The 17,058-nt window shown below is 38.9% G+C and overlaps 1 protein-coding gene across 2 annotated transcripts in view; it reads right to left on the reverse strand.

Moving 5' to 3' along the window:
- Positions 1-17,058, reverse strand: part of LOC137425307 (beta-1,3-galactosyltransferase 1) — a 105,605-nt gene that overhangs the window by 2,630 nt on the left and 85,917 nt on the right. The window lies entirely within an intron of this gene.

The following is a 17,058-nucleotide window of genomic DNA, read 5'->3' on the forward strand; positions in this document are numbered from 1 at the left end:
AAAAGTTTCCTTGACTTAAAATAGGATTGGTAATACAATAAAATTTGTATTTTTTCACATCATCTTCAAGGGATTGTAATATTTACTCAAAGCAATAAGTCAATTCTCAGTCCACAAAGCTTGTTTGCAGCAAGAGAATAGAGCAAAACAAATATGACATTTTGACAAAAAAAACATTCTTCTCCATATCAGTTTACCAACCTTCTTAACCCTTGGATGCAGTGTTTGGGCCTCGGAGGCCCACAAGGTTTTTTTGTTGCAAAAAATATGTTGTACAATTTTTTTTTTGGAATGAGCCTCATTTTCACCGACTTTCATGTTGTCACACAAAATTCAGTGACATTAAAAAAAATCATTCAGGCTCGTGGGAAAAATCTTCATTCTTCACTTATAACCCGAAAATCAGACATGAATGCAGGCCTGGGGCCTTAGAGGCCCCACATAAATGTTGTTGTACTACGATGTTATATCATTATTTTCTTGATTTGAGCCTCATTATATGCTCCTATAACTTGGTTACAAATAATTCAGTGACAAAAATATGAAAATTTCATTCAGGTTAGTGGGGAAATCTTCATTCTTCACTCATAACACGAATGCAGGCCTGGGGCATTAGAGGCGCCTCATAATTTTTCTTGTGTTATATCCATGTTATATAATTTTTTTGCTTTGCATGAGTCTTCTTGTATGCTCCAATAACTTGGATATAAATAATTCGATGGAATAAATATATAAATATTTCATTCATATAAAGCCTGTCATCTTTCCGAAGTCATCAAATTGAGTACCAGCTTTCTGGGATGAATGATCCCAGTGTGTACCCCGATTTAGAATGGGTACATCATATCCCTGCGTATGGTAAAAGGCCACTTAGGGTTGGCATCTGGAAGGGCATCCAGCCATTAAAAAAAGCATTGCCTCAAACAGGGAACCATGATTGTCATGGGGCCCGCAAGGCTAGCCCCTGCTCTAGTGGGGAAAAATGGCCTTGAAAAAACAATAATTCATTCATATATATTCAGATTCATGGTAAAACCTTCATTCATAACACATTACACATTACCTATAACACATTACACATTACCTATACCCCATTACCCATTACCCATTACCCATTACACATTACAAACAAGAAAGAGCAATCAGAGATCGCAAACCCGCGCCAGGATGTATTTTCAGTGGTTTTTAAGGCTTTTGCGTTAAAACAAATATGGCGGCCGAACTACATGACCAATTATGTCATCATCATTTTTTTCTCCACCAATTTATGCCTACATGATGCTCAATTAATTTCATCGTGATAGCATGAAGTTTTGTACTTGTCAAATTATGACGTCATAATGGAGGCACATATGACAGTGAGTATGACACCATCATTAACATATTTTATTCCCAATGGAGAGTTCTTTACAATGAGCCATGCCTCAATTTTTTCTATTCAGCGCTTTTGGATATATAGAGGTGGAAAGTTTTTCGGTTTTTCCAAGATGGCGGCCGAACCACGTGACCTATGACGTCATAATTATCATTATAAAATTCCACAGGTGGAGTTGCACCTATGGTGAGAATTTCCTGTCAATCGGACCAACGGTTACAGAGAAAATCATATTTATTCTGTGCAGACAAACAAACAAACAGACAAACAAACAAGAAGACGTCATGCAGAGCACAATACTTGCAAAATCTGTCCCCCACCCCCATGAATTTTTTTTCCATTGATACAGCAAATTGTGCATTTCATCAAGATTAAAATTGACAATCTTGATCAAAGCTCGGATCAATAGGAAGAAAAGTGACGATATTTCAGATGAAAAATGATGATTTTGGAAGGTTGACCTTGAGTTGACCTTTTGACCTCAAAAATAGTTAGTTTCCATATTTAGTGACTTAATGTGCAAATGCTGTTCAACTTTCAAGTCAATTGGATGAAAATTGAGGATTTTTGAAACTTGGCCTATGTTGACCTTTTGGCCTATGTTGACTTCAAAAATACTTGGTGGTTGAATTCCATGACCAGATATGCAAGTCCTCTTCAAATTTCAAGTCAATTGGATGAAAATTGAGGATTTTAGAAATTTGGCCTATTTTGACCTTTTGGCTATATTGACCTCAAAAATACTTTGTGGTTGAATTCAGTGACCAGATATGCATGTCTTCTTCAAATTTCAAGTCAATTGGATGAAAATTGAGGATTTTAGAAATTTGGCCTATGTTGACCTTTTGGCATATGTTGACCTCAAAAATACTTGGTGGTTAAATTCAGTGACTAGATATGCAAGTCCTCCTCTTCAAATTTCAAGTCAATCGGATGAAAATTGAGGATTTTAGAAATTTAGCAAAGTTGGTGACCTTTGGCCAATGTTGACCTTTTGTCCTTTTGACCCCAAAAACAATAGGCTTCTTGCTTTTGACCAACTTTACCATTTGGTGAAGTTTCGTGAAGATCGGTTGAAAATTGTGACCTGTAGGCCGGTGACAAACAGACAAACAAACAGACAGGCAAACAGACAGACAGAACCAGAAACGCAACCGACCAATATACTTGAAAAATCTTCGATTTTGCAAGTAACAAACGGACTCAAATGCAATACCCTCTCCTCAGGTAAGGGTAATTACACATTACACTTACTGGAGAGGTACCCATGCTACGCACGGGTGGGAGGCCAGAAGCAAACAGACAATGCAGAAACAGCGAATGCTAAAGCATGAAACCAATAAATTCCACATTCCTGTAGGACCTTCAGTCGCACGTCAGACATGGACAGCAAGTTCGTGAAGGACTTCCATGAAAAACGTACCCATTCGCAAACAAACGGGTGTTTTCACGTATAGAAACATTGATCGTGGGTCCGTGCTGAATCTGCATATGGCGATCCGTGAATTTCACGTTTAGAAAGTAGGAACCATCACGGCATGTCGTCATTCACTTGAACTCAATATCTCTTTTTTCATTCCAAACAGCATAACTCCAATCACAAATTAAATAGCATTGATATAAAAAAATTAACTTTTAACAACATTGTTAATGTTTCCTTCATTGTAAAAACTACCAAGTCAACAGTTAAAAGGATTTTGAGCCGATAGGTGTTACGGCCTTGGCAAGAGAGATGGAGACAGTGATCTCTTAGCTTATACACTACCCAAATGGCTATGTGGAATTCTCTCATGTAGAGATTAAACTCACGTCGTTTGAAATTTGGCTGAGGTCATTATTTACTTTTAATGATGTTTATATACGAATCAAAAAGAAGATAATTGGTTTTGGGTCGTCCTTTCCACATATCTCGTGGGATTGTGATTTGGAGAGACGACCTTGATGGTGGGGAGGGGGTTGGCATTCTCTCAAGCAGGGATTCAACCCATGTCCTTATAAAAGGTCTTTGTCCGAGGTCATTATTTTTAACTGTGTGTTTTCATTCGTCAGGTTGTGATCGGTGCAGCCGTTTGTGCGGTACCCGGGAAAATAACGTTATGCGGGAGTCCAAACCTGAAAATGCTGGAGACCAAAGCTGAAATTGGAAAAACAATATAGCCTATTTTACTCCAGGGGGTCCCAGGATTACCCACCCAAAATATCGTTGTGATCAGTTCAGCCGTTTTTGCGGTACCTTCGAACGGACGGACAGACAGACGGACGGACGTATGGACATTTGGTGAATCATAGTAGGATTACACATTGCACATAATCATAATAACCAAATAAAATGCCCAGGTCTCCCAGGACTGCATTGGTGTCGGATTTTTGACAATGTTGTGGACATATATACATTCTATATAAAAGGATCAGTGAATCATATTTTTTTGAGCAAATACTCCTCCATGAGCCTCAACGTTTTGGAGAAAAAAAGTTGAACTCCCCCCCCAAATTGTTTTTTTTTTGGCCAAAAAAACAATTATTCATTACTTGTGTGGGATTCTTTCAAATAATAGTATCAATGACTCACATTTTCTGAGCAAATACACATCCCTGAGCATCGACTTGGATTGAAAAAGGATACGAAAGAAAAAAAAATCGATAAAAAAAACAAACAAAAAAAACTGTACACTAATACATTCGTGCGGCCTCTGGAGCCCAATGGCTGCATTGGTGTAGGATTTTGGATAATTGTGGACATATACATTCGAAATAAAAGGATCAGTGAATCATATTTTTTGAGCAAATACTCCTCCATGAGCCTCAACTTTTTAGAGAAAAAAAATTGAAAAACCAAGAAGCCAAAAAATTTTTTGCAAAAAGAAAATAAAAGATGAATTACTTGTATGGGATTCTTCCAAACAATAGGATCAATGACTCACATTTTCTGACCAAATACACAACAATGAGCATCGACTTGGATTGAAAAAGGATATGAAAGAAAATAAATCTATTAAGAAAAAAACATTACAAGAAATACATCCGTTGGGCCTTCGAGGCCCAATGGCTGCGTTTATATCGGATTTTTGACGCCTACATCTAAGGGTTAAGATAATTACTATAAAGATATTGCAAATATATATATATAATATATATATATATATATATATGTGCAGCGTCTGTCCTGGCCTGTGTTGTCTTGTCACTGAACTACTTTCTGAAACTTTTGTGAAATCGTACCAAACTTATGGTATGCACATATCTCTTCCGTCGGTATGTCCTAAGGGTATTTGTTTTGAAAAATGTGCCAATTTTTTTTTTTTGACATTTTTTGGGGAATTTTTTTTTTTCAACTTCAATTGTTTATAAAATGTGATATCACGTATATTACAAATACATTTGTGCAAAATAATTGTTTGAATTATGATTGCTTTAAACCATGACAAAACGGCAACTCGGGTACAGTCATTTATCTTTGTGTCTACACATCTGGGCAGTGTCTGTGTTGTTACTTAACGATTCCATCAAACTTTTGTTTCCGTGGTTGTGAAGTGTTTTTAATAACGTGATGGTGGTTTTGAATCACGTGGTGGTGAGGTATTTTGAATTATGTGGTGGTGAGGTGTTTTTAAATGACGTGGTGGTGAGGTGTTTTTAAATCACATGGTGGTGAGGTGTTTCTAAATCACATGGTGGTGAGGTGTTTTGAATTACGTGGTGGTGAGGTATTTATAATTACGTGGTGGTGAGGTGTTTTGAATTAGTTGTTGATGAGGTGTTTTGAATTAAGTGGTGGTGAGGTGTTTTGAATTACTTGGTGGTGAGGTGTTTTTAAATGACGTGGTGGTGAGGTGTTTTTAATTTCGTGGGTGTGAGGTGTTTTCATTACGTGTTTTATGGCAGAGTTGTTTTTAATTTTGTGGTGGTGAGGTGTTTTTATTACGTGTTTTATGGCTGTGAGGTGTTTTTATTACGTGTTTTATGGTTGTGAGGTGTTTTTAATTTCGTGGTGGTGAGGTGTTTTTAATTACGTGTTTTATGGCTGTGAGGTGTTTTTAATTTCGTGGTGGTGAGGTGTTTTTATTACGTGTTTTATGGCTGTGAGGTGTTTTTATTACATGTTTTATGGCTGTGAGGTGTTTTTATTACGTGTTTTATGGCTGTGAGCTGTTTTTAATTTCGTGGTGGTGAGGTGTTTTTATTACGTGTTTTATGGCTGTGAGGTGTTTTTATTACATGTTTTATGGCTGTGAGGTGTTTTTAATTTTGTGGTGGTGTGTTTTTATTACATGTTTTATGGCTGTGAGGTGTTTTTATTTCGTGTTTTATGGCTGTGAGGTGTTTTTCTTACGTGTTTTATGGCTGTGAGGTGTTTTTAATTTCGTGGTGGTGAGGTATTTTTATTACGTGTTTTATGGCTGTGAGGTGTTTTTATTACGTGTTTGATGGCTGTGATGTGTTTTCAATTTCGTGGTGGTGAGGTGTTTTTAATTTTGTGGTGGCGAGGTGTTTTCATTACGTGTTTTATGGCTGTGAGGTGTTTTAAATTACTTGGTGGTGAAGTGTTTTAAATTACTTGGTGGTGAGGTGTTTTGAATTACGTGTTTTATGGATGTGAGGTGTTTTTATTACGTGTTTTAAGGCTGTGGGGTGTTTTTAATTTTGTGGTGGTGAGGTTTTTATTATGTGTTTTATGGCTGTGAGGTGTTTTTAATTTTGTGGTGGTGAGGTTTTTTATTATTATGTGTTTTATGGCTGTGAGGTGTTTTTAATTTTGTGGTGGTGAGGTGTTTTTATTATGTGTTTTATGGCTGTGAGGTGTTTTTAATTTTGTGGTGGTGAGGTGTTTTTATTACGTGTTTTATGGCTGTGAGGTGTTTTAAATTTCCTGGTGGTGAGGTGTTTTTATTTCGTCTTTTATAGCTGTGAGGTGTTTTTATTACGTGTTTTATGGCTGTGAGGTGTTTTTATTATGTGTTTTATGGCTGTGAGGTGTTTTTATTTTGTGTTTTATGGCTGTGAGGTGTTTTTAATTTTGTGGTGGTGAGGTGTTTTTAATTTCGTGTTTTATGGCTGTGAGGTGTTTTTAATTTTGTGGTGGTGAGGTGTTTTTATAACGTGTTTTATGGCTGTGAGGTGTTTTTATTATGTGGTGGTGAGGTGTTTTTATTACGTGTTTTATGGCTGTGAGGTGTTTTTAATTTCGTGGTGGTGAGGTGTTTTTATTACGTGTTTTATGGCTGTGAGGTGTTTTTAATTTTGTGGTGGTGAGGTGTTTTTATTACGTGTTTTATGGCTGTGAGGTGTTTTCAATTTCGTGGTGGTGAGGTGTTTTTATTACGTGTTTTATGGCTGTGAGGTGTTTTCAATTTCGTGGTGGTGAGGTGTTTTTAATTTCGTGGTGGTGTGTTTTTAATTGTGTGGTGGTGAGGTGTTTTTTACGTGTTTTATGGCTGTGAGGTGTTTTTATTACGTGTTTTATGGCTGTGAGGTGTTTTTATTACGTGTTTTATGGCTGTGAGGTGTTTTTATTACGTGTTTTATGGCTGTGAGGTGTTTTTATTACGTGTTTTATGGCTGTGAGGTGTTTTTATTACGTGTTTTATGGCTGTGAGGTGTTTTTATTACGTGTTTTATGGCTGTGGGGTGTTTTTATTACGTGTTTTATGGCTGTGAGGTGTTTTTATTACGTGTTTTATAGCTGTGAGGTGTTTTTATTACGTGTTTTATAGCTGTGAGGTGTTTTTATTACGTGTTTTATGGCTGTGAGGTGTTTTTATTACGTGTTTTATGGCTGTGAGGTGTTTTTATTACATGTTTTATGGCTGTGGGGTGTTTTTATTACGTGTTTTATGGCTGTGAGGTGTTTTTATTACGTGTTTTATAGCTGTGAGGTGTTTTTATTATGTGTTTTATGGCTGTGAGGTGTTTTTATTACGTGTTTTATGGCTGTGAGGTGTTTTTATTACGTGTTTTATGGCTGTGAGGTGTTTTTATTACGTGTTTTATGGCTGTGAGGTGTTTTTATTACGTGTTTTATGGCTGTGGGGTGTTTTTATTACGTGTTTTATAGCTGTGAGGTGTTTTTATTACGTGTTTTATAGCTGTGAGGTGTTTTTATTTCGTGTTTTATGGCTGTGAGGTGTTTTTATTACGTGTTTTATGGCTGTGAGGTGTTTTTATTACGTGTTTTATGGCTGTGAGGTGTTTTTATTACGTGTTTTATGGCTGTGAGGTGTTTTTATTACGTGTTTTATGGCTGGGAGGTGTTTTAAATTACGTGGTGGTGAGGTGTTTTGAATTACTTGGTGGTGAGGTGTTTTGAATTACGTGGTGGTGAGGTGTTTTGAATTACGTGGTGGTGAGGTGTTTTGAATTACGTGGTGGTGAGGTGTAATCGTCCCAAACTTCCAGTCTGCACCTACCCCTCCCCTGTGTGTGTGCTGGGGGGTTCGTTCTTGAAAAAAAAAACATTCAACCTAAATCTTCAACCTAAATTGCCTATAAAAATGTAATATCACAAACACAACAAATACATTTGTGCAAAGTAATTGTTTTTTTTTTTTGTTTGTTTTTTTTGTATACAAGATCGAGGCTCGTGAAAGAGCGAACATTTATCACACAGAAAGACAAACCGACAAACCGACACATAACCGACAAACCGACACATAAAACAAATAACATCGGGAGCGGTAGACAAGATGGGGAGAGAGGGGGAAGGACACAAACACAACATTTGAGAGCAGGAACCGAGAGACATGGAGACATCGAGAGATCTGTGGGAGGGAGAGGGCTTTGGGGGGGAGGCATGGGAAAGGGGGTGGGAGAGGCATAAAACATATGGACACTGCCAGGACTACCAGGAAAGAAGTTGGAATTACAAACAAGGTGGATCTGGGGTGAATTAGTGGGGGTAGAAAAGATCAAGGTTTTGGATGGGGGAAGATAAGAGATGGTGGTGAACAGCTGTTTTAAAGACCTGGAGGGAGGAGTGGGATTGAAGGGAGTGTGGGAGTTTGTTCCAGAGGCGGGAGAAAAGAGGAATGAAGGAGTGAAGGTGAGCAGAGAGCCTAGATTTCGGCAGTTTAACCATAAGTGGGTTGCTGGCAGATCTTGTGCGACCTGTAGGAATATTTGGGGGACAGAGCACAGAGAGAGCTGGGGGAGCAAGGCCGGAGAGGAGTCGGTAGAAGACAGAAAGACCACCTACCTGCCTGCGGTGAGTGAGTGAAAGGCAACACAGCAACTCTTGTATTATGATTGTATTATGATCTTGTATGGCACAACTTGTATTATGATTGGTGGAAATCATGACAACACAGCAACTCAGGTACAGTCATTAGCCTCAGCTAAAATAAGCCCGTTCCTCAGTGAGCTAGTATATATATATATATATATATATATATATATATATATATATATATATATATATATATATATATATCAGTGTTTAAATCACATGTTGTAATTATTTTCGACATGTTATAATTTTGTAAATTGTATTGATTTATAATGATACACACTAACTTTATACATCATGTTAACACCGGACGTCTTGAATAAATTAAGAAAAATCAGGAATCAGCAAATGTCTTTAAATGTAATTGCGAGCATTGTGGGTAATATTATCATGTAATGAATTAAAATAAAATATTCCTCTGAAAAGTAAGAGAATACATTTCCAAGATGTACAGCAATAGCAACATAACCTCTCTGCATCTTTTGTTCAGTCTACTGAACATTTTCCATTCGAAATTACCCGCATGCCATCAGCCAGAGAAGGAGTCTTCTGGTATGGAAGTTCAGGATATTGAACATGTAACCAGGACCAAGGTGGATAATATTCCAGGTGAGTAGTATATGGGTAGGTGGGATCTCAACAGCTTTGGAATACAGCTTTAATGCCATCTTGCACTGTTTAAAGGCATATTGCCATAGTACATTCCGCTAAGAAAATAAAAAGCAGTCATTCGTAACTGATAAAGCCAGTGACTGTTCACAGTTTAAATTCATGGAACGAGTGGATATGTAGGTTTTTTACAGATGAAATCTCTCGACCAATCAACAATGATGAGCTAACTTATTAGGCCAAATTACGATTAAACAAACCCACTGGATCATAGAAACTAGGCCTGTTCAAACGTAAATTCCAAATTTGACAAGCACTGAAGGATGTTAGTGAATGATAAAATCATGATGAAAAATGACGTTTCGCAAGCTGTAAGACATTTGGGTTGTGTTCACTATTCTGCTGAGATTGTTACTATTTTCAGCCGAGTTAATATATAATAACATTTATTTGCAAGGTATACTGAGACATCACCTGTAAGACAAGGTTACAGGATACGTCAACAGCTTTGGCTCTAAATTAGGCTCCAGTTGATATTTTCCAGATTCATAACTTCATCTCATCGACTGAAGAATCAAAACAAATTGTGACCTCAAATTTTATTCCAACTCCTCTTCAAACTGCAATCTGAACAAAAGACTTTCGAGTAACCTGTATTACCGTCATGCCGGTATGAAAATGAAATTGTTTTGGGAAATCGTGTTATATATTTCTGTTTTCTATTAGAGCAAAGCCGCTTTGTAGTAATAAAACCAACTGCGACAGCTCATGCTACTAATTTATCTGTACAACTATCTGCAAGACGGTTAACCGGAATCAGGTCGTATTGAACGGCTCACACAAACCGGCTGTTGCCATCTTCAAACTGGCACATTCCTCAACAAATGGGGGAAATATGCAAATGTTTGTGCTGCAGTTTTGATATGTTTCAGGCTTTTGTATTTATTTAGAAACACATTTGGGTTAATTTTTGGAGCAAGAAAAATGTAATAATTCGAAATCCACACCTTTTTGCTCACCCTTACCTGGAATTGCGTCTGGGGTAGAAGCCTGATCTTCGTTCCAGCTCGTTCAGGAAGTGTTATTGAAGGTAAACCGATTTTCCTGTCCACTTCTGAAGTGGTTTGCTTTCGGCCCACCATACGTCACAGTTGACTCCCATGCTCGTGTTCCAAAGCAGGTTGCTAAATTGGAGGATTTTGATTTTACGTATGGCCAAGGACAGTAATTAACTTTCCTTGTTGTGTTACTTCCGGCCATAGTGTGAAACTTTGCCATTTAAGCAACTGTGAAGTTGTAGCAGGGAAATATGGTGCATCTTCTGCCAAGGAAGCTGATAAAAACGTATCCAATATGGATACTTGTGGCAGACTAATTGACAGATCTCAGATGATCCCTCTGTTTGGAACGGCTTAAACAGGGCTTTGAGGAGAGAGCACTTCACAAAGCCCTGTTTAAGCATCAATATGCAGTCAGCAAAATAGATGACGATGTTTGGTTGTGTAACCATGTTGAACACTGCATAGTAAACTATAGATGACATTCCATTTAGGGTGTCTCACATATGTGTGCCCCATCATCATTATGGTGAGGTTAGGGAATACCTTGGGGCTGCACTAGACAGAGCGATCATCAGAGAGTTACTCAGCCTCTATGCATTTCCTGTTGTCCTCATCCAGCAATTTGACAGAAGCCTTTGACTGTACCTCGATTACAGAGTTCTTATCCCAAAAATATACATGCATGCTTCACGCCTTCCGGAAATAGAGAAGGCCTTGTATGTATTACATGGAATCAGGTATTTTTGTGTTATTGACCTGTTTAAGTTTACAGAAACATAAGTGTCTCTGCAAAGCCCCAGAGACACTTCTGCTTCTCATGGATAAGGTGTTTCATGACCAGAACTTCCAGTCAATTTTAGTATACCTGGATAACACCCTGGTGTTTTGAACAATGTTTGAAGGGATGCGAAAAATGTTCAGCATTACAATTGCCAAATTTTGGATCATAAAACCTACAAAATACCACTTCTTCAAGCAGAGTCTTTGTTACCATGGCGACAGTTACACAATGCAGGCTGAGACACCGTGTTATAGGCCCATGGCCAAATCAACAACCCACGCCTTTGTGCATTACTTAATTTATGGATTTTTTCTGTAACCTGGGATGCAATCTTTACGATATGCGAGTCAATTACAATCTTTACGATATGCGGCTACATGATAGCTAGGTCACATGGTTCAAATGGCCCATATCGCAAGCCAATTTGGATAAAGACTTTGGGGAAATTAAAAGAGCATTGGAAACTTCGTTCCATGATCTAGAACAGCTAGTTTGCCCTAATTTCTCAAATATGCATAACAAGATCTGCAACTCAGATTCATAGTGGAAAATATCCTAGCCCGATAGGTTACTCGAATAATATATATATAAAAATAACCACCTTTAGAGGCCATTTTTCCCCGCAAAGCGGGGGTTGGCCTTTTTCGGGAACCGTGGTTGTTGTTGTTTTTCGGTCCCCTATTTGAAGCAATGTTTTACGGCCGGATGCCCTTCCTGACGCCAACCCTTTTTGCCGCCTTTAACGACAAACAGGGAATTACCAGTGAACTGGTACTCAATTAGCCGACCTCGGAAGGATGACAGGCTGAGTCAACCCCCCTGGCGTTAATTCAGCGATCGACCGGGATTCGAACCCAGGATCCTTGGATCCGAAGCCGGCACCCTAGCCGCTAGCCCAACACCAGGGATTAAACTCACTTTCGTATTCTACCAGCTTTTAAATTTATGCATTGCACAAACCGTACAGCTCTTGATGGAATGCGTTTGCTATGCATTATAGCTTAGAAATGGATCATTTCAATAGGAAAATAGAAATGTAACATTTTACTCTTATTACGAGTATGCGGAGGAGCAGAAACGATAATGAGGTGGGGGAATTGTACTCAAAGTGGGGCTGTGGGGTAATGGGCAATGATAAGATAAATGAACAGGATCCATCAAAGGGGAGAAGACTTTAGGCCTGCATGGGGAAAATGGTAAATGACAAAAAAAAAAAGATAATGTGTAAGAGTAGGAAATGACATGATAGGTGGTGACAGATAGTCACCTTGAAGCATCTGAGCGAACAGCAGGGTTGCTCAGGCACAACAAAGCGATTTTACGTTTGTAGGAAAAAAAAGGTGATAATAAGTGGAGGTGAGGAGAAAACTCAGATTTCACAAAGTTTGCAAAAGAATCTGAAAGGGTAAAGGATTGGAAGAGACAGTGAATGTCAGGAAAAACACATAATGATATGCATCCAAGAGAATTCAGGGACTTAACAGCAGGTAAGTGTGATGGTAACTGATATATTTAACAGCTCTTTGGAGTTAGGACAGGTACTAGATAATTGGAGCGCAACAAATATAACATGGTTAACTAAGAAAGGATCAATAGAGGAATTGGGGAACGATTGACCTGTTCGTTTGACTTCAGTTGTAGGGAAGGTGTTGGAATTGTTAATGAGGGAACTGATAGGGAACCATTTGAATAATTTCAAACTAGTTTAACGTAGTCAGCACAGATTTACTAATGTGAGGTCATGTTTAACAAATATATTCGAGTTATATGAAGCATTTTCGGATTGGGTGAATTTAGTGGATGGAGTTTATCTAGACTTTCAAAAAGCTTTTGATAAGGTACCATATAGAGCTGTTGGCCAAGGTGAGGGCTTGTGGATTGGCTGGTAGAGTAGCCAACTGGATTGGAAACTGGCTTCATGATAGGAAGCAAAGAGTGGCTGTGAATGCGAAGATATCTGACTGGTAGGATGTCATTACAGTAGTGGGGTACCTCAGAGATCAATTAATAGGACCATTATTATTCATGAACTAGCAAAGGTACCCGGCATTGCTGGGCAATGCTGGGTCCCTCCTCCGGCCCCTTATCCTGCCTCCACACATGTCACTCCACCTCCCTCCACACTCCCACGCCACCTTTTCCCCTCCCTCCTCCCACTTCCTCTTCCCACCCACACACCCTCACTCTGGACTCCTACCTCACCCCTTCCCCTCCCTCCTCTTCTCAGCTCCGATTCTCAAATTTGAAGAGAGTTTTTGATTATATACTGTACTTTAATTAGTCCATGAGAGGTCATCATAGAAAATTGCCAAGGCCTTTTGAGTAGACCGAAATAAAATGCTGGATTAAGACTCCTGTAAGGTGAACATTGGCCTGTAAGGGTAACCCAAGGGTAAACCTGTTTTTGGTTTAAATTTAATAATCCCATTAATTATCTTCCAAAGTGGTGTTTAACTTTACCTAAAGACCCAGGTTTCATCCATGTACTCACTTGGAATTCCCTGAAAATGCATGCAAATGTTTCAGGCTTTTAGGTTTCATGGTTTTGGAGTTATAGACAAACTGACTGACACACACACCACCCACACACACACACACACACACACACACACACACAATTTGTAAACACACATAAACACAATAAACCTGAAAAAGTATCCCTAACTCACCTTGCAAAGACTTTCCAAAAACAGGTGTGAATAGAAGATGCCGCACAGGAAAATGAAACAGCAACAAATACAGCCCCAATAATTGCAAAAAAGACAAAATAAATATATAAAAATAAATATCAAGAAATATACACCAACAACTTGGAGAATGACAAAAGAGCAGGAAAATACAAAAAAAAGAATTGGACAGAGTGGGGATTGACAAAGAAGGATCATTGGAATGGCGAAGAAGTCAGATCAACTGGGACGGTGAACGAATCATAATAAATGCCCAAGAACAAGGACACTACACCAAGGATAAGGATTTAAAAAGATGGTGGGACTAAGCCCCACGGACAAGTGTATATTCTGAAAGACAAACAGAAAGTACTAGTCACCTGTTTTCGGGATGCAAAAAAACTATCAGAACAACTTTACATACAACAGCACAACAAAGCATGCAAAGTGATTCATTGTCATATCTGCAAAAAATTCAACACCGCATTACCAGAAAACTCATGGAAACACGAACCAAGAACAATCATTGAAAATGAGGACGTCATGCTCACATATGACCTGATGATTCCATGGAGCGTGAACATAGAAAACAAAGCATTGTGTCCGGACATTGTACTCAGGAACAAAAAGGAAAAGAAAGCATTGATGATTGAGATATCAGTACCCAACGTTTTTGGCCAAAACAATGCAGAAATCAAGAAAATGACCAAATATCAGGACCTGAAAAATGAGATCAAGAGATCTTGGAAGTTGAAGAGCATCGGAATTTGTACCAGTGATAATTGGAGCAACAGGAATGATAAAGAAGAACCTGAACTGAGATTTTGAAAACCATCCCCGGGAATATTACCACAAATGAACTACAACTGGAGGCAACCAGTTCGTTCGTTCGAATCGTTCTATGATTACAATGATTACAAAACTACAATCGTTCGGTGACGATCCTGAAAAGAGCTCTTGGAACAAAACTCTGAAAAAGTTGAACAGCTTAGTCCATGAACCTGATCCTGTACCGAAGCTGAGGTGGATACTTTGGGTCCTGGAAGGACTCCGTTCCACCTCCTGAAACCCACAAAAGGAGATAACAACCAACGAGACACACACACACACACACACACACACACACACACACACACACACACACACACACACACACACACACACAGTATTATTTCAGATTATAGATTACATCAATCATTTGGTCTGGGCAATGGGGTTAAGAGTCGGCATTCTCAAATTTCAGATGACATTAAGCTTGGTGGTAAGATAGACGGCAGGGTGGGGGTTGATCAGATTCAGGAAAGTCTGGATGGTTTAATGGGCTGGACAAAAGATTGGCAGATGCAGTTTAACATAAAGAAATGCAATGTGCTGAGGAGGGGTAATAACTTTGAAAATAGAGATTACATGATGCTGGTGGCAATCTTAGAGCATATCACACGAGAGAATGAGCTGGAGGTGGTGACGTATACAGGAGATAAGCAGGAAGTACAGCGTCAGGCAGATATAGGGAAAGCTAATAGGGTTTTATATTTTAGGTTGTATTCTTAGTGGGATAAATTAAAAACCAAAAGAGGTCGTGTTAACACTATATAAGAACTTATTGGGGCCTCATCTATAATATTGTGTGCAATGTTAGTCACTGCATCTGAGGAAGGACATAGTTGCCAAAGAGAGGGTACAGTGTAAAGCAACTAGATTGATCCTGGGCCTAGCTAGGCTAAGCGGCTGAAAGAGACAGAACTTCTTACATTAGAAAGAAGATGATTGTGAGGGAATGCGATGGAGATGTTTAAGATAATGAAGGGTACAGACAAAATAAGTGCACGAGTACTTTTTAGCATAATGGACACTGACAGGGCAAGGGGGCTCACTTTAAGAGTAAAGAAGAGAAGAGTTAGGATGGTAGTAAGGCAGGGGTCTGTCATTCAGAGAGTGATTCATCAATGTGTGTGCCATTTTTCGGAAGGACGTAAAACTGGGCGTCCTGATTGCTGATATTAGTTGTTGCATGTTAAAGATCTCATGGTATTCTTCGCGAAGAGTAGACGAGCTATGGCTGGCACTCTGGACAAGTTCCAAATCCCTGCTCTGACCTATAGGGGCACTGCATCGGTGGCACAGCCGCTTCTCCATTAAATGATACACCCAGCAGCCATGTGCTGCACCTGAAGGGAAAGGAACCTTCCTTTATTAATTTATTTTTCTTCATTTTAATCACAACCTCCCAACTCTGCCTTGCTTACTTACATAATAAGTAGATAATCTCAGATTGATCAAAGCAAATAAAGCTAAGGAAGTTAATCGTAAAAGTCGACAGCAAGTATGATATCAGAGTCATATTTAAGGAGGAAAGAGACATTTCAGTGGAATAATACATTTGACTTTGGCATTCTAAACCAAAGATCACTGTATCTTCATGAATCATGGATACCAAAGATCACTGTATCTTCATGAATCATGGATATATGTCCTTTATCCTCTAAGTCTAAACTCTTCCCTTTCCATCTAAACAATTTCTGTCACCGATTTGATTCTGTACGTATTGTTACATGGAAAGGGGAGAGAGCGGGATTCATAGTCAGAATGTGCTACGATTAGTGTGGACCGTGTATACGAGTATGGTAGAATTACTCATGTATTAAGGACCTGGCAGTGGTAAGTCGTATGTAATATGTGTACTGGCTGGGGCAGTGAAACAGAATAGGGTAAGGTCATATTGTAAATAACATCCTGTATAGGCGAGGCCAGGTGGAGTACTTGTGGCACAAAGGGCACCTGGCTTAGAAAGGCATTTAAATGGGAAACAACACGAGTCATTTGGCCAGAAGACAGTGGGCCATGGTGGACATGGAGTTGTGGTTCAGGGTGGAACACTAACAAGGAGCTGTCCCTCAGGACGGACAGCCCAAAAGATGGCGCCGCCGACAGGCAGCACCACCCACCTGGATTGAAGTGATCGATAATGGTTATTGAAACATCATATTTTCGGTGTGGGTTGTATAAACAGTATAAAATTAATTAGTGGCTATCTATTTATTATGTATGCAGGTCTCGTGACGTTTTACCACTCCTTCCACACCCGAGTAGTTATTCTAAAGTTAACTTAAACTGCCAGGAGGTATATGAGAGTACAACTGCAGTTCTAACTGCTCCATTTTTGCCTAATTCTTGCTTCAAGGCCTTAATCGCACTCGTAAACGTGTCCTCACCAACATGTAAAAGTTTCCTTGTTATTTAAACGCTTATGATTAGGTTTTAATTGTGCATTAGATAAACACTCAGTTAGCGATAGGCTATTTACTTTGAATGGGTGATCATCACACGATTAGCATTTCTACAAGTGT

This window comes from Myxine glutinosa, chromosome 4 (genome assembly GCF_964187855.1).
Source record: "Myxine glutinosa chromosome 4, kmMyxGlut1.1, whole genome shotgun sequence".
NCBI lineage: Eukaryota > Metazoa > Chordata > Myxini > Myxiniformes > Myxinidae > Myxine > Myxine glutinosa.